The sequence below is a fragment of the Pyxicephalus adspersus genome, chromosome 5 (genome assembly GCF_032062135.1).
Source record: "Pyxicephalus adspersus chromosome 5, UCB_Pads_2.0, whole genome shotgun sequence".
Taxonomy (NCBI): Eukaryota; Metazoa; Chordata; class Amphibia; order Anura; family Pyxicephalidae; genus Pyxicephalus; species Pyxicephalus adspersus.
This window is the reverse complement of record NC_092862.1, coordinates 59,456,829-59,481,164: the sequence shown is the minus strand read 5'-3', so window position 1 is coordinate 59,481,164 and position 24,336 is coordinate 59,456,829. Positions and strand designations below refer to the sequence as shown.

The 24,336-nt window shown below is 38.5% G+C and overlaps 1 protein-coding gene and 1 long non-coding RNA gene across 4 annotated transcripts in view; one reads left to right on the top strand and one right to left on the bottom strand.

Moving 5' to 3' along the window:
* TPMT (thiopurine S-methyltransferase) overlaps window positions 1-24,336 on the bottom strand; it is a 121,082-nt gene that overhangs the window by 52,251 nt on the left and 44,495 nt on the right. The window lies entirely within an intron of this gene.
* The window catches only part of LOC140330984 (uncharacterized), a 21,957-nt gene continuing 8,340 nt past the window's right edge, over window positions 10,720-24,336 (top strand). Inside the window, exons 1-4 of one of the 3 annotated variants that reach the window (XR_011920842.1) lie at window positions 10,720-10,838; window positions 10,979-11,050; window positions 11,149-11,223; window positions 22,078-22,279. This is a non-coding gene — a long non-coding RNA (uncharacterized lncRNA). The other 2 variants (XR_011920841.1, XR_011920843.1) reach the window with 2 other exon arrangements.

Genomic DNA, 24,336 nt, shown 5'->3' with positions numbered 1-24,336 from the left:
ACACTGACAACTGGCACGAGGCATTTTTGTTTTAATGAATCACAATAAAACCCTTCTATTCACAACATTCACTGAGATTCACCGGCAGTGGCTCTGTGCTGTGACGGGTCAGCAGTCCTCCAGATGTGGATTAAAGCAAAGCGTTGTTCTAGAGATGGTGGCCAGGGCCTAGGTGGCCTAGCCAAAAACCTGACTCTTACTTCTCTGGAGAAACTTATATTAAGATGAGAGGATCAGCAAAGCACATTTATTGTTATACTTACCCTCTTATACCTTCAGTAACAAGTAGTGAAGAAGCATTATTACAGTCATAAATACTAGTCATTAACCTGATTTATTAGTTCCAAAAGTGTCTAACTGTATTACCCTTTAACATCCCCCCAGGCCTAAATCATTTTACAGGATAAAAGTTTGATTGACTGCTTGTTGCAGAGTAATCTATGGTTCTATGTATAAATGATTCCTTTCAATTTGTCTGAAATTTGCTGACAAGTGCCCCAATATCTACAATTTTCAGTTCCCAATAAAACAATGGCTCAGCCTGCGATCTAATAACAAACAATCAAAAGTGCACAGCTGTCATAATAGGAAATGAATAGAAAATAAACTGATATTATCAAAAAGTTTAGAGCAAATTGACACAGAAATCATTTATAAAAAGTTTTTTTCTTTTAAGATTCTAATTTATCAATCAAATTATGAGTGTATGGTGTGTGTACCTGCCATATGTGTTGAATAGAAGAGGCTAGTGGAATACAATAGTATTGGTATTCCACACAAGGCTAAGCACCCTTACACATCAATTCCACCAGGTATGTATCAGCACATGGCTGAGAGAAAGTCGTTCCTGTCCCCTCTGCCGCACACCTGTTTCTGATACCACTGAGTCAGGTATTCCCCAGGACGCTGACATGGAATATGCACGGCAAATTGCTATTTTGGCTGAAGTACTGGAAGCATTCCTCACATCCATGCCCTCTGCATTTCGTTGATTCATGTCATCAGAATTTTTCTTTGCAGGTGAACATTAGAAGCCTCATTTTCATCTGGCACCAATGCTAATCATTTGGTTGGCAAATCAACAGGCATAGAGAGATCTGTTGTCTGGTTCCTTTTCCAGTGATGACCTCATCCCAATCAGGTATGTGTTATATCATTTACTTCAATTGTCAATTATCATTGAATCTAATAAGTAGTATCTTTTATTCTGCAGGATTAGCAAACCATCTGAATAGGAAAGATTTATAGGAGCGACTACCTGCCCTCCCACAGTTGGGCCAAGCTCTTTTCATCAGGGATGACCAGCGCTGGATCCGTCTGTGTGGGATTTGGATGTCGCTGGACCTTGGAAAGGTATTTGTTAGTTAGTGTGCTTTTGTCTAAGGGAAGAGGGCTACTCAGTTTTTGCCTCTTTACTATTTGGCAAGCCCCATTCCACAGGACCATTTCTGGTTACAGGGTTACACATGTCCCCACTTCTTATCTACAGTTTACTCACTAACGCACACACATACACACTAACATATACACATATAAATGTACACACAAACACACTCACATATACACACATAAACATATATACACATAAGTGTGTGTACACACACATACACACTCACATATACACACATACATTTACACGCACAAACACAGATAAAAGAGCACAAACACACACTTAGTTATTAGACAAGGTCTTATACAAACACACATCCAACATTAGATGAACGATGACTAGCATCAAGTAGGGTAGCGCAGTGTAGATTAGAGTAGGTCCTGCCCTAAAGAGTCTACCTTGTCGTGGTGGGCAGGCTTATAATCTTTTGGCTGAAAATGTGTCACAGAAAGGCAGACACAATTGGTTTCTCTCCCGTGATTTCATTTTGGCCAGAAGATTAAACCAAAGGACTCTTAATCAGGGATGACACTGTTATATGTTTGTATGCTAAACATCCAATAACAATAAATAAAATAGTTTTGTATCATATCTGTGATTTGATTTTTTTTGCAACAAAGTAAAAGAGTTGAATGAGCATCTTCCAAGAGCAGTGATCCTGTTTTTAGGTTGAACAGTGCAAGACACGGGTGATCAATAAGAAGAATCCTCCTTATATTGGGGGTCAGTGGGAATAATGCTTCATGGGTTGGAGGTAAGTAGGAAGAATCCCCTCTTTACAGATAGCTGTGATAATGATTGTTGTCAGTGATTACTTTTCTATGAGGCAAAATGTTTCAATCATTCATAGAAACCATTGTAGTTTAGGGGTTACAGAACCCTGTTTGAGAATGACTGGTCTCTAACTTTTATGTGTCCGGAGGTCTTTGAATTCTAAGTGCCCAGGCCAAATTTGGCCTCCTCAACATGTGTCAGTTAACTTGAGTGTTGTGCATACCTAACTAATGAATAAGTACAAATTAGTACTCTAATTATTAGTGTTTAAGGGCTCTATTCATAAAACAGGTAATTAATATTCCCTTAAACATTCTCGTGTGGGAATTTTCTAGGTCCATGTGTTTCAATAGCAGTAAATGATTTTCACCTAGGAAAGTTTGAGGAACGTTAGAATCCCTGTTTTATCAATAGAGCCCTAAATGTTAGATCTAATATGCAATAGCTCAGCACTGCTCAAAATTAATAAATAAGATGCCCTGAATCCTGTTAACCTTCATGATTACCATTAAGGTATTTTTTGCTGTTTGCAATTCTTTCTTGTGGACCTAAAAGGCATTGTGGATGGGATTTTCGGGAGTTTTCCTGCTATCCAGAAGTCTAGGACATAACACAAACCACAAGCCCTAGCACTCCACTCGCATCCTTTCCCAGTTATTGTACATAAAAGAAAAATCTCAAGGTTTAGGTACTAACCATTAAAAAATGAAAAAATAGAGGTGCTTTCTTTGATTTGCTGTCAGCCGTATCTGCTTACGATTCATCAGCTTCAGGAATTCTCTCTGATATCAATTGACTCAAGTATCTCACTCATTAGCTTACACTTTAAGAGTCACTGTCTTCTGCCATAAATGCTATGTTGACGGAGAAGATTTTGACCATTACTGATGCAGTAAACCACACTTTAAAACAAACTGCTTCAACTGAGTCACTTAACCCAGTATGCAGAGTAATTCTTTATCTGCACACTTGTTCTAGGTGACATACAATATTACACAAAATATAACAGACAAGCAGAATTTGTGAAAGCTAAGGTACAAACATTTGCACATGAATGTGGAATTACATTCATTAAATCTAGGCCTTTGCTACATTCCCATCCCTTGTATAACACAAATGTGTTGGCTAAATAAATCAGATTTACTGTGGACTGTCAATGAACACAGTGACCACATGGTGTCGCTGTTCTGTATCATTCTGGTGTAATGCTTGCCTAGGAGTATTCAGACACAATTATAAAGAGGTAAATCTGAACTTTAGGTAGATCTCTGTGTTAAATAACTGTCACTGATTCACCACCAGTGGCAATTTAGCAAAAGTCACAATCTCTGATTTTTAAATATTTCCTATTTGTATTTTAAAAGTTTGTATTACATGCTTAAAGCTAAAAATGCAGTTAACTGTTAATAATACCACTCAAGATATATATATAAGTAAGTGTAGGATAGAAGTAATAATTAAAAGAAATGAGAACTTAACAAGTTAATGTATATTTTATTAGGAAAATAAATATGTAAACCTATTGTAGTATAGTATATATATATAATAAACAAAATAGTTGTTGATCCTGTGAAGAAGGTCTTAGAATGACAACAGACTTACAAATATATTGTGGCAATTGTATGTACATTTGGGTTGATTTACAAAAAATAGGCTGATTACGTTTGCAAATTCAGTTATTTCTTTTCAATGGAATTTGCACCTAGCTGAGTAAATGTGGTTTTACTGACTTCTATGTGCAAGCCAAAAATATCTGTTTTTTAAATTCCTGATAAAAAAAGAAATGAGATCAGCAGGACTGAAATGGAAGTCAAAATGTATTTTTATAAAACAAAACTATAAACATTGGTTATGACTATGATTATTGTTTATTGCTAGTTTATGTCAGACTACATGCTGAGTGTATGTCTACCATTTGTTACCATTATTAATTCCTGAAAGCCATGCAGATGTAAGTAAAGTAGCATATAAAACATGATGGACCTGTGTCAAGGACAATAACCAATAGCAACTAGTTAGATTTTAGTTAAATATACCCAGATTAACACTACATGATGCATTCTTCATGCATATTAAGTTAAATATGTTCAGAGGTGTTTCACATTGTTTACCATAAAAAAAACAGGGTCATGTAAATTTGGTGTGCTGGAAAATCTGGTGGATTCCAGTAAGGGGTAAGGGTCAGACCAGGGATCTGGGTGGCTACCGGTGCAATAGGAAAGAGGGCCCACCAAAACTTATAGCTTTCCTGCACAATGGTATTTCTTTAAGGTTTACCAGGGGCCCTCCAAAGAACTAATTTTGGGGCATATGACTGGGGCCCATCAGAGGTTTTTCCCAAGATTCCTGTAGGCCAGTCCAATCCTGGTTGCAGTGCTGTTGTTCTAGAATGGCACCTTAACACACAATACAGTGTATACTGAAAGATCACATTGCAACACACCACAAATCATAACCTGTGCATTCTTGTACATCATGTAATATAAACAAACAGGTCCATGTTCTTGTATCATTGCCGTGTGTTGGCAGGTGTTTGATTATGTGTGCAATATCATATTAGGAATGAGCGAGTGAGAATTTAAAACTCGTGGCAAATTCGGTCTTTCCAGTTTACCGAATTTTAAGTGAGAACGGCCAGTGTAAATACGTCTATCGAGATCGAATTTTAAATAAAAAAATAATTATTTAAAAAAAAAAAAACCTGCTTTTTACAACAGTGTGCAATCCTTGGGGCTATGAAGAAAGGACTGCGACTGGCTGCTTGTAGGGTGATCTATGTGTAAGTAATCTTTCTCTACACAGAAATCATAATGTTCTAGAGCAGGGGTCCTCAAACTTTTTAAACAGGGAGCCGGTTCACGGTCCCTTAGACTGTCGGGGGGCCGTACTATAGTTTGAAAAAAAACAGGAGAAGATTCTTATGCACACTGCACAAAACGTATTTATTGTATAAAAAACATGAAAGAACAATACTATATATAAAATGAAGAACAATTTTAACCAACATAAACTAACAGTATTTCAATGGGAAGTGTGGGCCTGCTTTTGGCTAATGAGATACTCAATGTCCGGTTCCATATTTGTTACTGCCAGTCGTAACAAGTGATGCAAGTGTTCATCAGTTAGTCTGGACCTTGTTGGAGATTTCAGATACTTCATTCGGGAAAAACTCTGTTCACAGACATAGGTGCTGCCAAAGATGGTTGTCATTTTGAGTGCATGCTTCCTGAGATTAATATATGTCTCAGAGGGGAGAGATGCATAGAAATTAGTAAGACTACTTGATTTGAATGCATCTTTCAGAGAGTCACAATTCTGTAATTCGGCCAGTTCCATTTGGTAAATTGCATCAACAATTTCAATGTCAACAGAAAATGGGTTTCGGAAAAGCTGTATGCCCTGTTCATGGAGATGAAGCTCTTTAAATCTCCTCCAGAGATAATGCAATTCCTGCGCAAGCGTAGGAGTCGCATTATCAGTGCCTGTCCTATGGACGATGAGGATCCATGGCAGAAGTGACATCTGTCCTGGATCCAGAAGATGAAGGTGGCTGCTCCCTGGTGACACATCAGTGACGGGATACCGGATAGGGATGGTCCACCAAAGTTTGAATGGACCACCCACGTTTGCGGTTCTCCCGACAGGCGAACATAATGCTGTGTTTGCGTGGGAGAACCATATATAATGCAAAGTCAATGGGAATGTGAACACCCTGAAAAGTGTACAAACATCCTCAGCACACAGTAAAAACATGAATGGGGACTCAGATGCTATAGTCGGGAACATGAATCAATTGGAAAAGTTGAAACAAATTGGTGTAAAACCCCCCACCCCTAAAACCTCTTTAACCGCTGTCATCCATGCAGGCTGGTATTGCTCAGGCAGTGGAGCCCCATGCTGCCCAGGCTTTGTATGCCTAGCAATACCAGCCTGCATGGGTGACAGGTGGCTTCGGGGAGGGGACTACGCCATTTCTTTTTCATTTTCAATAAAATATTTTTTTATGACAGCCTGGATGTCATTACAATGATTTGTGTTTTTTGAAACTTGCCCTTTAAATTGCATAATAAGGTGCTCTCCTGGCCAAACGCAATTTTTTTCTTTGTTCTCTGTGATAATATCCCCATTCATGTTTCTACAATGTGCGGAGGCTGTTTGTACACTTCGCAGGGAATTCGTATATACAAGTTTGCATGCCCATTGATTTTAATGGAGTTCACATGTGAACATGTATATGTGAACATCTGCGCGGCGGTTTGCATGATGACATGTGGTGAACTGAATCAGCAGAGGTTTGTCCATTAATTGTCCTGGACCAGTCACCGCTGCACTTCGCTAGGATGGGGTAAGTCACCTAACTTTTTTTTTTTTAATGATCAGCAAGAATGCACAGCACACTTGCCGATCATTAAAAAAAAAGTGGCGTTTACTTTGGCTTTAAAATTGCTTGAGATTATTCCTTTGCATGGAAAATGCACAGATAAATTTGAATTTTCACTGTGTGTATTGAAAATGCAAATTTATCTTGCATTTTCCATGCAAATGAATAATCTCAAGCAATTCATTATTTGCTTCTTTTTATACACCCTACCCTACACCCAACACTACCCCACATTTTTTATTAATTAAAAAAGGGCTGCTAAAAAAACTTTGTCAGTGTCTGCTACCTGTCACTCACTGCTGCCTTCATACATGGATCACACTGCAGCACATGTGTACATGATCAATGTGCATAGTATGTTTATACTATTTACAAATGTACATTGATCAAGTACATTTGTGCTGCAGTGAGAACCAGCCAGTGGATGAAGGCAGCAGTGAGTCTCTGCTCATACCTTCTCTGCCTGATGGCTTCCGCCCGACAGCTCCAGCGCGAACCCGGCAACAGTGGTGTCACGTGACCGGGTTCCCTGGAGTGCAGATCGCAGGCAGCCAGAGCTCAGGCAGGAGAAGCAGCCTCGGCCGGATGGACAACCTCAGCTGGCCGTATTTGTCCCGCGGGCCGTAGTTTGAGGACCCCTGTTCTAGACCATGAGCATTAACCTTATATACATATATATATATATATATATATATATATATATTTATTTATTATTATATTTTATTATTAATGGATTGAAACCATATCAAAAATCTATTCTCCGCTAAATACTGACATGCGCATCTATACCTGTGCAACAGAGACCTTGTCATACGTGATACATGCTTTTATATCTTGAATAGCTCATATATATACATTGCATTCATTAACTCTGTTGATAATATATATATATATATATTTATATAATATATATATATATATATATATATATATATATATATGTGTTTGTGTAATATTAATATTAGTAATAGATTGTTAGTACATTTACTGTTACTGTCTGCCAAATTCACTTTATGCTAGTTTAGCAGAGCCTTTTTTATCCTTTATATATGTTTCTTTTTTTCTTATATCGTTTTACTTGATTTACTTTTTACTATATAAATATATATTAAGATTTTGATACATTGACATATATTGATACAAAGACATTTTCTATCCACTCTCTGCTTAATAGCGATGTTTGCATCCATGTTCATTCTGTAAACATGCTTTTATAAATCTTTATCTTTATATATGATAATATATAAAACTCTGTTGAATACGTGTACTACACATGTGTTTTCTTCATATTTGGGTAGTAATATGGGTTGTATGGAAACCTTCAAATTTTTTATACCCTTTTGCAGAATTTTGTAAATATATATATAATAGTATATAAAAATTTGCATATACGTGCGGGCACTGTAACAAAGTTTTAAATGATGTAATATTAAAATTTTGCCCCTGGTGCTGGCTCAGCTCATGCCTTGTATGTTCTGCACATATCTGCCTTGTCTGATCTTGCACCTCCAGCAGGACATTATACTTTATACATAGGTATGTGATGCTGGGGAAGTGGTGCAGCCATTTTAAACTTTATTATTAAATATTATTTTTGTATTGATGGAAAAGTGACCATTATTCTTGTTTGCAGGCAGCGATTTTATAGATCAGCATCCGAGATGGAATGGGGACCAGTCTCCCCATTCAAAACATCTGGTGCTCTCTGATTGGCTGAGGAAAGTGTGCGATCCCCGGCACTAGAGGTTAATTAACCTCTAGTGCCCCGGGGATTGCAAACAGGAGGATTCCCACGGTTGCATGAATGAATTCAGCCCTGTGAATCCTAGTGTTTTAATTTCCTTGATCTTCCTAGGTTTTCGTGAAATTGGTTCGCCGAAATTTTGCGGAACCATCGAAAGTTCAAGGAAATCCCATGCAGCAATGAATCATATTGAAACAGCACAGTGTAAAAGGGAATTTGACAAAGATCTGGTGGTACAAACACATATCCCTTCCATATAGATTGTGTAATGGCTATAATATGTTTACTGAAAATTAAGAATTTTCACTGCATGCACATGCCGATTATCATTGCAATCAATATTTGACTTTTTTTTTTTCCGAAGTATTTGATTGGAGGATAACGAAGCTGTTTTAATATACTGTACTAAGAAAGAATAAAGCAAAACATATGTAAAAAAACATTAGGAAACAAGAACAAAATGTCCAAGTGACTACATATATGTATTTTTCATTATGGTGCATCAGCTTGCATAGAAAATAAATAGTAGGCGATCCTGTGGAAATCCATATATGAAGTATGTCTCTTTCCCCACCAATGAGATGACTGAGAGAGTCTCTTCTGCCTCAGGTGGTCAGGACTCCCTGCAAGTCCAGTGCCAAGTTTTGACCTTACAAAAAAAAAATGATTGCACGCCTATTAGATATAAATGTAAATGAATTGGCTATTTGCACAAAAATATCTACAAGATAAAATAAGAACAATGTTATACTTACCTATTCAGTTTGGCGAATTGACTCCAATGCCTTTTAATACAACTTCACTAACCCTAAATAAGTGTGAAAACCTAAGCACCTCAGAGCAATGACTCATATCTCTGTGCATTCAAGAGAAATGACAAAGTATGATACTCATTTTATAGCACAACCTCAGAAAAAAGACATATACGTATGTACAGAGACAAATCACATGTGTAATGTGGTTTATAGCATAGAACAGTGGTCGCCAACCTTTTATGTCCTGCGAGCCACTAAATTCACCGGCTCCCGACCGCGCAAGCGCGGGGAGCCGGGTGTCATTCAAAGCGGGAGGAACCTTTCCCAGATTGACGTCATTATGACATAACCCCGCCCACTCCCCCATCGTAGATCTGAGCCTGCAATGGGAGCGTGGGCGAATTGTGACCAGGGACCAGCCTGCTCACTTTCCCGAGCCTGGGAACTGTACTGGGGACGTGGTCCGCGGCTCTGGCAGGTGCGTCCCCCCAGCGGGGTCCTTTTCCTGATCCCACTCGGGTGTGCACTGGCCAGAGTTGCGGACCACCGGTTGGCGACCGCTGGCTTAGAACACTATAGATATGAATTACTTTAGATGATTACATATTGTAAAAAAGTTCTCTACATGATAAGTATAAGGGACCTCTGCTGTGGAAACTTTACCCATTGGAACTAGCAGCACACATTGTTCCGCAGTGAGTCTCTGTGTAGGGTAGAAAAGCAGGGCCTTGTTTCCTCCAAAGTGCCTACATGATGACTGGTGAGCTAATAACTGGTGGGGGAAGCAGGAAGGGAGGAAATATAAATCTATTAAATGGTGAAGAAGGGAGAACCTTACAATCCAGGCCTTAGGGTACAGCTTTCATTACACAAATGAAACCAGAAAGCTTTTTAGTAGTGCCAATCCCAGATCTCACTCCAAGCTTTGGGAGAAGAATAGTCAAAGGTAATAGATGATTTCTTAAGCTTTTAGGCTACAGAATTTGTTGGAAGTCCTCTTTAGGGGTAATGGTTTTTCCATAAATATTATTGTTTACATTTTGGCTTTTACTATATAGAACAAAATGTTTACAGTGTTTAGTTTTATTTATTTAGATACTATAAATAATTGACAAGTACTGGTAACATTACAGAAAAATGCATACTCTTAAGGGGGGCCCATTAGTAAAATAAAAAAACTGAGACACACATGGAAACTTGCAGCATCTGGTGCTGGCTTTCCCAGTCAATAGTAAGTAACAGAGAAAGCAGTTACATTTCAAAAGTAAAACCAAGTGTGTGACTTAATCCGTACTAATCACCCGCATTGAAAAACAAAACATAACCAACTGGGCTGGGAAGAAGTTTAACATCCAGGCCAGACTGGCCTGTTTAGTGGCCTGCGGAAGCCCTTAGTAATAAACTATATTGGCCTCCGAATTTCCAATTCATACAACTTTATTGAATTATTGGAGGCTGGTGCGCAAGCCTCATATAAGGCTTCTCATATAAGGATGAGCTTTAGAGGGTGCCAGTCCTTTCTTGGGCGGCTGACAGAAGCTCCTTCTGCTGCTATTCTCTCTACACCAGTATATAGCACTCAAAGCAATACTATTTCTCCAAACTAAAATAATTTTTTACATGGGTTAGATATAATTTATTTTTCACTGTTCCCCCTTTTTTGTCTTCCCTTTGCAGTACTGGATTAACTACTTACTCCTGTACTCCTCAGTTATCTAATAAGTATTTTGTCATAGTAATACCTTCTTATGAACATTGTTTATCATCTACAAATAAGCTTCATATTTCAAAAAGGTACGTTCATGTATCTCAAGTAGTATATATATGTATATAGTTATATATATATATATATATATATATATATATATATATATGTGTATATAGTTACAAGTACCTTATGGTTTACCTATCAATTGCTTTTTATCTATTTATAGATTTAACCCTACCAGGAATACAGATATCTTTCACCAATAGTTTTATTAGGTACAGTATGGAACTCATCTCAGGTATGCCATCTTGTGGACAACTAATATATTGCATTACCTTAATATTTTTTGATAATAAATACCTTAATTCTTTCATTGAAATATTCACTCTTTCATAGAACCCTCCCAACTCCTATGAATTCAACCCAAAAAGTGAACATTTAATAAGTTACATTAACTACTATACCGTCCAAGTAAGTTTAATTTTTTTGATTTGATAATGTCAGTTCATAATATGAATTTTAGTGGCTACTGATGAATCTTTCTATTATAGAGCTTATCCAACTCACCTGCTATCTAAAACTCTGATCCTTGATGTGAGTTCAGCCTCTGATCTTTCATCCCATCATTAGTATTATTTACCAGGTCAATATATCAAGTGAGCTACAGGTTGCAAATAAGAATTTAACATTATGTATTTTTAGTGATGGTTTATAGTATGTGTACTTACCGTGATTTATTGAATTGTAGCGACTGGCTGTCCCCTGAGGAAGCTCATTAGGGCGAAACGCGTCAGAGGAAACAGTAAAAAAACTACATTTATCTTGACCCACTAATCTAGTTTTCGATGAACATCCATTCTAAAACACATAAATATTATACATTGCTAGAGATTGTGTAACATGTACAGTAAACACAAAAGATTCTTTCTTATTGTGTTTACATAATTTATGTATATTGTCATATTTGTGGAATTATTTTAGTTTAATTAGGCTTGCCATAAAGAGCTGCTAATTTCTCTATCCTTTCCTTGTCTATTTACAATATAAAGGCTCGGCACATCTACTCCAGTGGTTTATAGTCATATCTCTCAGGGTACTGGCCATTCACCATCTGTAAAAAAAACATAACCAACTGTTACTAATAACAGTAGCTAAAGTATAATTTCAAAATAAATAGTTTATTAAAAGTTTGTTTCTCAAAATTAATTATAGGAAGATGTTCTGATGGCCTCTGGCAACATTTGAATATTGTCCAAGGACATGGTGCTACCAACACTGTGCATGGGATATTTCTGGAAAGCACTTTTTTTATTGTTAATTTTTTCTTGTGAAGGTGTGACATGGATGTTGGATGTGACAGACATCTCATGCTCGGTGAATATTCCAAAGCCCTCATGGCTGGACATTTAAAATGAAGCTAAGTACACACTTTCAATCAAGCATGGGTACAGGTGACAGGTGCTATGGCATGTACAGAGGCATCGGCTGCTATTGGTGGTTGGTGATCCAACATGGTGGATCAATAACAGTCTCCTCTACAATGTTTGGAGGCACATGTACATACAAAACATTCTGGCTGCTGAAAATCTACTGTACATACAAAGCTTTATAGCCTGTCTATAACTCAGCACACGTTTTACACACTAGTGCTATGTGGTGCTATTTATTCTCCATCACACTGTGCTGCTTCACAGGGCATTGCAATGCATTGGGCCACACTGCCAAAAATAGTCCAATCTTTTAACCGCAGGTGAATGGCCTACCCAACACATAACATACAGGTGAATGGACTGCTATACTGCAATACATGGCACCACACATCTTAGCACATGGGAATCCAGACATATTAAGTACACTTTCAAAAATGTAGCACTGGCCTAAAAATTAGGAAACTTACAACATTGCTGCAACTAGCCATCTGGTCTAATTGCCTGACCATTGTGCTGATCTAATGGCATCAATATTTTATGTCTTTGTGTCAATACTTTTTGACCTCCACCAAAATGCTGAAAATCTGCAGAAAACGCCCAGCACGCCAGCAAATCTGCTATTTTATCAATGTGACAACTCTGTTTTGTGTGTTGTTACATTGTGCAGCAATGGTGTCACTCTGAGCAGTGTTAGATTACCATATAATAATAATTGGCTGTTCAGTAAATGTAGAACACATAATTGCCAAATTTCCATGGCACGGCGCCAATCTTGTTTCTGTTCACAAAGTGTTAGTTGGAGTTGAGGCCGGATGCTAGGGACAACTCACTGGCAACATGGTGCAAAAAAAACCCTCTACTGCTTCCATTTTGTCACTTTATTACTGCTGGGATGAGCAAAGCAACAGAAAGGAGGGAGTTGTCAGAGTTGTCACTAGCAACAGACTATAAGTTCACCAATCATGAAGATGATGCGCCTCTCTCTCCTTGGCCAATCACAGAACACCTTATGTTTAGTAAAAGGCCAGTGATTGGCCAAAGATGTTGTCACTATTACAGTGCCAGGAATATAGCAGGGGATGCCAGGATAGACTCTTGCTTGGGTATTGCTGTGCATGGCAGGGACAGAGAAGGGGGCACAGCAGAGGAATTTTATTTTTTATTTACTTCCTGTACAATTCCATTCTGCATACAAGCTGTGACGTGCAGCTACAGAATGACAACTCCACCGAATAGAGGGAGGAGATTCAACACAGCACAGGAGAGCAGCACACGGGGGATCCATCATTCTATACATACCGTGCAAGGTAAGGAGCCTTCTATCACAACGTGTCACTACACCACCGTATATGTGGCCGCTATGTGCTACATCTCATTGTGTGATGTATGTGTATGTATTGCGTACTGTGTGTGTGAACTGTGTACTATTTGTATGAGTATGAATTGTGTGATGTGTGTATGTGCTGTGTAATGTGTGTATGAATTGTGTGATGTTTCTATGTACTGTGTGTGCTGTGTGTATGTACTGTGTGTGTAATGTGTGATGACATGCTGGATGTAGTGTCACAGTACATTGCAAAGGTATATGTATGATCACCTCATTTAGAAATGTCTCTTTCTCTGTACATAGGTATTAGTAATCACTTTATAATGTCTGACCTATCCATCCATCAGTCTGTCTGTCTCCTTTTTATCTTTGTATCATTCTTATTATAATATCAAACCAATGGCTTGGGGATCTCCTGCGACTCTCAGCTCCCCATGGTGATGTTCCCAGTTGCCCAGTACATACCTGACTGTAATCCAGCCATTCATTCTACTTTCTATACAATGTCCTGAGGATGACTAATGACATTCTGATCTATCTATATCTATCTATCTATCTATCTATCTATCTATCTATCTATCTATCTATCTATCTATCATGGGTGCCACTTGTGTCTCTTGGCTCCCTTTGGCGCAGCAACCTGTGGGCATGTGCTCAGTACATACCTGACTAAACTACACCATAGAATCTCCTTTCCATAACAATGTTGTGAGGCTGACAAAAACATTTTGTTCTACAAATATCTATCTATCTATCTATCTATTTATTATCTATCTATCTATCTATTTATTATCTATCTATCTATCTATCTATCTATCTATCTATCTATCTATCTATCATGGGTACCACTTGCGTCTCTTGGCTCCCTTTGGCGCAGCAACCTGTAGGCATGTGCTCAGTACATACCTGACTAAACTACACCATAGAATCTCCTTTCCATAACAATGTTGTGAGGCTGACAAAAACATTTTGTTCTACAAAGGAATGTGTCTTGATTGCTACACTTTAAACTGTCATTTCCTCCTACCATCCTTGGCAAAGGAATATACTTCTGTGTCACCATGCCCCTTACCCAGAAAGAATTTAAAGCACATGAACAAATCTGATCATTCTTAGTGTTTTGTGTATACTGTAAGCAAGAAATGAACAGCCTAGAAATAGGAGAACTGTTAACTTGTTTAACTTGCCATGCACACACCAGGTGACATGAGAGCCATGGAGCCTGTACCTTTACATACAAGTCAGTAGCTTGCAAGCTTATGTCTTTATAAACATAAAGGACCACACATGCCATTGCTCTGTACTTCTGTTTGATGTGGCCAGGTATGAACAGGTATTTATTTGTATTAGAATTGAGCAAACTGAATAAGAGATTAGTACATTGGTGTTATAAATTAATAATATGGGTACATTGAAGTGAAACCCATTGCTGCTGATCCAGCTACTGTTTTCTTTGTGTAGAGTATTTGCATGTGCAGTTTCTTTGAAAGTCCCCAAGATTCAAAGAACAGAAATATCACTTTTCTAGGTCAGACTTGTTTAATGTGTGGTTGTACTGTTTGGAACACCTCAGACATAGGTGTGTGTCCTGTTTTATTTTTGACTAGGTAGATCCTAATCGCAGGTAACAATCTGTGATACTTAGCTAAGGCTTAGACACTAGATGATCTAGTTATCTGTTCCACTACACACACACACCTATGTGTACTACACAATGTAACAAATACAACAATTTTCAATAATTTAGACTAAATTACTGCAAGTGCAAAAATTTGTTGATAAACCAATACCCCTGAAGAAGCCTTTTAGGGCAAAATGCGTCGGGTACAGCAATCAACATAAACAAATGATTGGCGATTGAATTATTTGTATGGCAAGAAATTTACTTGATTGGCTAGATGCCTGATGTCTAGAGCCCAAATTGTAAATGTTTACTTCAACAAACAAGTTTTTGGTTGTAAGTTGAGTTTTGTAGTATGTTTAAGTGCTTTTTGGAGTTAATGCGATACTGTTTGGATCACAAGAAAAGATTGTGATCTATCTTTAAGGCTGGGTCTACATGGACGTTTTGTAAAAAGGCATGTAAACGTTCCTACTGCGTTTATAAGCGTTTTTATGCACTTATTCTAACGTTTTAAAACTTTTTTTTAATGCTGGAAAAAGCTGAAAAACGTCTATGCCGCGTTTATCCGCGTTTTACCGCGATTCTACAAGCGTTTTAGCACTTGGTAGAAATGCAAACTGTAACCCTGGGCAGTGATTTCTGCAAGTACAGGAAGTACATACATCCCTGCATACATGTGATAATGTGATCATGCAACAGTACAGTGACAAATGTAACAGTATACACAGAATAGAGTGAAAAGAGTGCAAAGTGAAGCACAATTAAAGACAATGACTACACACAAGTGATAATGAATGACATCATTTGCAGGTGTGAAAAGCACCAAAAGCAAACACAATGGCAGACAATTTCACACGTGCCAGGCATAGGTGTTCATTTTTAACAGTATAGTACATGTAATTAATCATAAATGACACATGGAATACTGACACAGGACACAGGCTAATGTTAAAACGTTTGTAAAAGCCTCCATTGAAATCAATGGAAGCTTTTTTATTGACAATTTCTAGCATGCATAAACGCAGGAAAGCGCTCCCGTTAAAATCAATGGACACGTTTTCCCGCGATTTCCAGCGTTTTCCCGCGATTTACCAGCGTTTTAATTTTTTAAACGTTGCAAGCAACGTTTAAAATAAAGCTCGAAAACGTGCCTGAAGGAAACGTCCTGGTGTAGATTAGCCCATTGGAATGCATGGGGACTTCAAACAAGGGCTTTAAAAGCCTCAGGTTAAACGCTGGGGAAACAGTCCGTGTAGACTAAGCCTAAAACTGTTATGACTTCTTTGTATGTATTTGTTATTGTTTATTGAATTCACAAATACAATTTTTTTTGTGCCTAGAAAGACCCTGCTTTCTCATTTTCTTTTTTATCTCTCATTGAATTTATTGTTGTTCCCCATTTACACTATAACCACTGTATTTTTTCAATGTGCAGTACTGCTTTTTATCCTTAAGTGGATACATTTGCCCTTCAGACCCTTTGGGGGGGGGGGGGGTTCACACCGGGCCTGGCTTTGCTGGGCTGGGCGTGGTGGGGGATCTCTCTCTGAGCCCAATTGCTTACCAGCCGGTGCCGACCACATTGTTTAATGAGATTATTTTGGTTAATTTTGAAGGCCGTTGGGCTTTCAGTCCCTTTGGGAGTGTTGGTGTACTCGCCAGGTACGATTGTTCCCGCCTTGGAAGAGGCACAGGGACCAGCATTTGCTGGACACCCCCTGGTCGCTGACCAGCGACTGTTTTAAGTTGGTTTATTGTTTATGTTCTTGTATTTTTTCTTTGTCTCTTCCCTCTTTACCCCTCTCTTCCCTTCATGGGGCGCTTCCATTGTCCACAGTTGTATAATCAGGAGCCTTTAACTACCCCCCTCTCCACTTACCTGGCAACATGGGAAGCCTTTGCTACATTCTTTTTGTAAAATACTTTTATTGCTAATAACATTTTATCCCTCAATGTGCAGGGACTAAACTCTAACACTAAGAGAAAATTGGCACTCAGAGAAGTTAAACGCCAGTCTGCAGATGTTATATTTTTGCAAAGACGCATTTTGACAGCACAGGCACCTTTAACTTTGTCTCTAAATATTACCCTGGTGCTCATATGGCTAACTCTCCATCTAAAAAGCGTGCAGGGGTTGCAATTCTTAATAAAGACTCTTTTAAACTCTCCCTCATATGTTCTATTACTGACCCGGAGGGCAGGTACATTTTCTACATAGTACCCTACTAGGTGTCCCTTTAACCATGTGCAACATTTTCGTTCTGAATGCGGGGCAGTTTAAGTTTCTTACTACAACACTAGACCGTCAGTTGGCCTCCTACGGGAGGTGACTTCCCTCCACTCCAAATTGAGGGCCCTGGAGCTGAGGAAGGTCAGCTGGATGATGCAGCGTACTAGACAGCTTTATTACCACAAAAGCAACAAAGCAGATACACTTCTGGCAAGAAAACTGCGAGACATACAATCTATTTCTCCCCTATGGCCATTAAAGATGAGAAGGGGATGTTAAGATATGACCTGTCCCAAATAGCTTCCCAGTTTTAACAATACTACACCCAACTATATCACACGCTGCACCAGGCGCAGAGCTCCATGGGCTCAGTTTTACAAGCCACCCTAGATGCCTATTTAGCTGGACTGAATCTTTCCCAATTGCAGACAGAACACCTGGAGCACCTTAATAGCCCCATTAATCTCCAAGGTTATTTCTCATCTCCCTTCACATAAAGCTCCTGGCCCAGATGGTTTGCCGTATTTATATTACAAAACCTTCTTGGCGAATTTACTTCCCCATCTAGTAAACCTATTTAATGATTTTCTTCATGCTAAACCCATCCCGCCTTCCATGTCATGCTCCCATTTTACTGTTATCCCCAAGCCGGGTAAGGATCCGATGGATTGTACTAACTACAGGCCCGTTGCGTTACTGAACTCGGATCTTAAAATTTACTCTAAGATTTTAGCAAACCGGCTCGCTAAATTTTTACCATTGCTTGTACACAGGGACCAGACGGGCTTCATCCCATACCGTCATGCTAGTGACAATATGCGCAGAGTAATTAATGTTATTGATATCCTCAACAAACGCAAAACTCCTTTGCTTGTATTGAGTTTGGACGCAGAGAAAGCTTTTGACCATCTCAGCTGGCCTTTCATGTTATATACACTTACTAAAATTGGGTTCTCAGTCCCTTTGTGGGAGCAATTCTCTCCCTTTAAAGTTGGCCCTCGGCCTCTGTCAAATTGCCTCATGCCTCCTCTACAATTTTTTCCATCAAAAACGGGACACGACAGGGATGCCCCCTGTCCCCCTTGCTCTTCGCCATTAGTATTGAAGCACTGGCGTACGCTCTAATCCCAATATTTAGGGTGTTTCAGTGAAGGGATCGCCCTATAAAATGTCACTATATGCGGATGATGTCCTTCTCACACTTACACAGCCCCTTACTACTCTCCCGAATTTGTGGTCCGAACTAAACGCTTTTAGCATTGTTTCGGGTTATAAGGTCAATTCCTCAAAGACAGAAGCCATGCCTCTACATATACCACCCTTGCAACTCTCAGCAATACAGGATAGTTATTCCTTCATGTGGTGGGAACATTCTCTGAGTTACTTGGGAACTAAGATTACAGCTTCCTAAACCCACTGTACACTAATAATTTCCCCCAAGTTTTTCAGGAGATATACAATTATATGAATAAATGGAAAGGGCACTCAATGTCACTTTTAGGACGCATTGCGCCAGTGAAAGAGTTGCTCTTGCCCAAACTTCTATATTTATTTGAAACTCTCCAAGTCCGGGTCCCAATTTTGACTTTGAAAAAGTTGCAGGCTGGTTTTCTGACTTTTATTTGGGCACACAAGCTACACAGATTATCCAGATCAGTGGTCTTTACACCCAAGAAAATGGGTGGTCTTGGGACCCCAGGCCTGTTTAAATATTATGTAGAAACTCACCTTCGCTACTTGCCTTCATGGGCTATGTTATCCTCTCCCAGTGTATGTGGAGAATTAGAGGAAGCTTGGATTGCCCCACTTCACTCTAATGTGATGTTATGGAGCTCCTCCATGTTATTAACAGATAGAGACCTGCTTTCCCCGATGGTGTTTGTGAGGAATATATGGAGAGCGTATAAGACTAAGTATGGTCTCTCCTCCCAAGCCTCTATACTTACATCTATTATACACACCCCTTCGTTACCCAATAGTTTAACTAATATATGGCTTCCGTGGAGGGAAAGGGGGCTGTTTCATATTAGGCATATTTTACACCCGGTGGAGAAAAGACAACTCTCCTTTCAGGAATTACAAGACAAATTTGACCTCCCACAAACCTCCATTTTTGCATACTTGCAGATAAGGCATTATGTTCTTTCCCTTCAACAGTTGCCCAAATTTACTACACTCAACCCTTTTGAAAGAATTTGTGTCACCGGTCCTTATGCCAAAAGTCTTATTTCCTCCATTTATCACCTCCTCCATGTGTTTGCGCAGGGGGCTTTTGGCAAATTTGCTTTTATGGGCACCTGGAAAGCTATTTTGGGCTGTGGCCTAGACAGAGATGAATGGCCCAAGCTCTGGAAGATGGCCAATAAAAGCTCCATATGCACACTTTACAAAGAAAACTTTGCTGCACAGGCTGCTCCCAGCTGCAGATCCTCTTTGCTGGAGATGGGGATCCCAGCGTGGGACACTGGAGCACATTTTTTGGTTCTGTCCCACTATTCATAGCTTTTGGGACAGGGTTAATAAGCTAAACACAGAAGTGACCCAGCAGCCGTTCTCCCTTGACCCTCTCGACCATTTACTGGGATTGCCCTTCTCGGGCCCCCCAAACCCACATCTGAGCCTATCACACATATTTTGGTAGCGGCCCATACTTTAATCCCGGCCCAGTGGAAATCCACACAGCCCCCCTCTTTGGAGAACAATTAAACAGCCTAAACTCCTTTACTAAAAGAGGAACCTCTTAGGGTATTGTTACATGTAAAAAAAGTGCTTTGTTTAAGTTTAGTTTCCAGAGAAAGCATGGCCCCTTGATATTAAACCTGACACTAAACGGCAGAGTGTCAAAATAAAGTTTAGTCCTAATATTGATTTATACACACCTGTGCAGCCTGTTTGATGTTTGGCTCAGGGGCCCCACCAAGACAATAGATCATTGTAAAGTACACACAGAAATCACAGATTGACTGTCCTTAAGCACTTTTAGATCAAACTTCTGTTCCAGTTTTTTTTCAGAATGCTTTCGAACTTCACCTTTTTTCGCTCACAGTTTATTGTTAATATTTGTCCACATTAAAACGTCTGCGCATTTTATAATGAAGATTCTGCTCATAAGGAGTCACTAAATACCTTTATATAGAAATGGAATTACTTTGGCTACATAACTGTTTGACCTGTGATCCAAAGTTCTATTATATTTGAGGAAGGATGTTTTTGAGCGGCTATGAAATGACGTGAAGTGACTTAATTATGAAACTTGTTTTGTCTGAAATGTCCCATGTTTTCTATTTTTATTTTTCACATCATTACTGTTTGTATCGCTGAATTATAATAATAAAAGAGCAGATGATGACATTTTATTTTTTGTTTTAGTTTCTCTAAGCAGGCTCAAGCAACCGCAAAAAAAAAACAAAAACATGCTATCTGTCTACCTTCTACTACTTGAAAAAAAAATGTATCAGTACTGCAGATTGTCACAAGACATTTCTAATGCAGAATTGGCAATGATTCGCTTTTTACATTTTTTAAAAACATATTACTTTATTTCTAATCTAAGTACATGAGGTATATAATACCAACCATTTCTTCCAGCTCTCAAGATGAAAATAAAATGCCCTGACCTCCCCTACATACAAGTTAATACTCATTACCTAGTACCTACCCCTCCATTAGCAATAAGTATAGGTGTTTTTGCCTATTTTTAGTACCAATGGCACAATTACTACAAGTTGTGCTTTAGTAAATATTAAAGCAAAACGGCTAACACTCTCATCTCTGATTTCAGCCTGTTTTCAGGTCAATCAGATGTGACGATGTGACAGTAAAAAAAGCAATAGATCCCAAACTACAGTTCCTAGCGTCCCTACAGGGGAGTTAGTAAACGTGGAGCAGCATTAAGGTAAACCACTGGGTAAGGAAGAAAGGACCTGTTGGGTATATTAATGGTGGGATGGTGGAGAGGGCCTATGCAAATCACGTATTTTGCCATTTGCTTGAGCAGTTGCATGTAATTAAACCAGGTGGCTGAGATAAAAGGTATTTGAATCATCCCACAGGCCAATAAGTACATAATCTAAGCTATGTTCTCCTTACAACCTAAAGAGATGAATGTCATTGGCTGCTGTCAGTTATTACCTTTTACACATTGCACTTAGAGGGCAAATTAAAAATTCAAAGCCAGTGACATAACAGCAAGTGTTTCTAGCTCTTGAATCTTGTCCTTTTACAAATAATGAAGAATTTAGTAGCTGGTCAGTTAAGTTTAGGAACCAGCGGGAAGCTTTAAGAGCTTAAGAAGTATATTTTGACAACAGAAGATTAGGTTTGAAAGTCGCCAGCATTTTGTGTGCATTGGTAACATAGCTTTAAGGATTTGTCAGGTTTTTCCTATGGCACTTGTCTTGCTGTTCATGTTTTCAGCAGAGACCTTTAAAAGATTCTGTTTTTTTGTGGAAATCCAAGATTTGGTTGAAAAACTACTAAAGAAAAAACATGCTTACCTATATATTTACAGTACAGTAAATATGTATGTATTTATTGTACAGTTTAACTATGATGTCCATGTAGATGTTTCCTAAGAATAAATAAGGTACGTATATATTATTATATAGTATCATTATTCAGTATATTTATGCATTATTTGTTTCATTTTACTGTTTTTAATCACATTTGCCATTACAAATTAATACACAATTATTTTCCTAATGTTTTTTTTCAGTTCTGACAGGTAGAAATGTTGATAAACTAAAGAAAGCATGGCTTCTGCTGCTAAGATCCTTCATCACTCATTGATGAGTTGCAATTCAAGCCATGGAGAATTGGCACTGGAACCCCTAATTATGTGCAAGCTGTGTCTCTGTGAACACCCTCTTGATATGATGACCACCCTTCGGGACTGCAGCTGCATTTTCTGTACTGTGGTAAGAAATTAGTTGAAGAATAACTATAATAACTATTTTTTGATAGATGTAATCAGTGCTTGTCACTGAAAAATTTATTGTAGAAAAAGAAAGGTGCTACAGATGGAATTTTAGAATATCTAATCCAGTAAATATTTAAATCAGAATTTACCAAACTTAAATATATTTTAAATATTATATCATTAGTAAAGAAAAGTTTGCACATGGGGCATAATAAAATGTAACTCTTCTGCTGTGCTAATACCTTTTTTGCAGAGCCACACCATTAGCTTGTTATTATTATACTTAGTATTTATATAGCGACAAGGTATTCCACAGCACTTTACAAAGCCCATCGTCATGTCACTAACTGTCCCCCGATAGGAGCTCACAATTTAATGTTCCTGCCATAGTCATATGTCATTAGCACAGTCTAAAGTCAATGGGGGTGGGGGGGGCAATTAACCTAATTGCAGTTTTTTTGAAATGTGGGAGGGATACAAAGTGTTAGTGAATCTTCAGGAAATTGTGTCTGTGAAGTTATACTTTGCAAAGTTTAACCTCCCAAATTGTTAATCAGTCAAACCTTTTTATAAGGTCAAACCTTTAACATTATAGGATCTCATTTTAAAGTCTGGTTCAACATCAGTGCATTCCCAGATCCCAAATCTTCCAGTCTACCCTGCACTCTTTACCTGTATAAAAGCCCCATTCAGCCTCTGTATGGTCCCAGCACTTGGTTAGGCAAAACTTTGCAAATCTAGATGGACAAGGACTGACAGAGGATCTGGGACTCTTTGACTAAACTGTGAAGTAGCTAGGAAAACGACCAGGTAAATTGCAAAACAAGAGCAGGTAAGAGGAAGGTCATATAGAGTAGTCAGTCAGCCAAGGTATTCACATGTTAAGTAAGTTTAAGGTCAAAAGTCAGGCAAGGTGAGTTAAAAAACAGAAAAATGCACCAAAAGTAGTTCAAAAAATTAAATACTATCTTGGCCAAAGGTTCCATAGTTTAGTTGAACTTGTATTTGACCTATGGCCAATCAATGGTCATAGGGCAGGTCCACGACATTGCTAATTATTGAACATGAACTATAGTTACCTTATAATGGGCATTTATTAATGGATCTGTCTAATGAAGGACTTTAGGTCGCTTTTTCAGGCATATGGAATGGCTGGCTGACTATCTCCAAACAAAAATAGTAAGCTTTGATGATCATTTCTTTGTAAAGTATGCAAAGAAGATAATGCATAGAAAAAGATGGTGCATAGCTGTGGGATTAGTTTATCAGAGGTAAAACAATACCAACTAAACAGGGTCCTGAAACGTATTACTTTTTTTCTCTTGAATACTTTCCTGGTGGTGTCAAAGGGTTTATTATATCTTCTCCCTATTTTGTGGAAAACTGCTGAATCAGGAGTAGCTATCACTTTGCCTGACCAGGATTTCTACCTAGTGTATGACAAAAATTCTACTTGTTAAATGTATTTCTTAGTTATTAGTTGTTTAAGATCATCAGACCTCTCCCTCCCTCTCCCTTAACCAGAAAACCTTAGACAATATGTTCCTTTTTTATATTATGGAGAGAGTTAAGATATTACCCATGTCATTATATAATTGTCTAGCCATGATATCACAGACTAAAATAGAAATCAGTGATGCTTTACTGCATGGCTATAGATATCATGCCATTGTAGCAGACAACCTGAGGCAGTTTCAGTATTAGATTTTTCTCATATTAGCTGCTGTGAATCTCCCACTCTATAGACTTAATTGCAAACAGTTGCCTGGGGCTACAAAAATAGAGAAAAAACATTATGGCTAACATTGGACTAACAAATATGGCTTTTTTGTGTAAAGGTTCATATACAGTAACACAAAATAGTCAGTGTAATGCTGTCAATTACATCATTAGAGAAGGTGGAATTTTTAGACACATTGGCCCTGATTCATCAAGCCAAATCGTATTATCGATCGCGCAGTCGTATTAGCGATCCGGAATCGTGCGCGATCGCGCTATTCAACAACCGAAAAAGCTCGCGCACGAAGCCGCGCTTATCCGACAGGTTTTTACTCG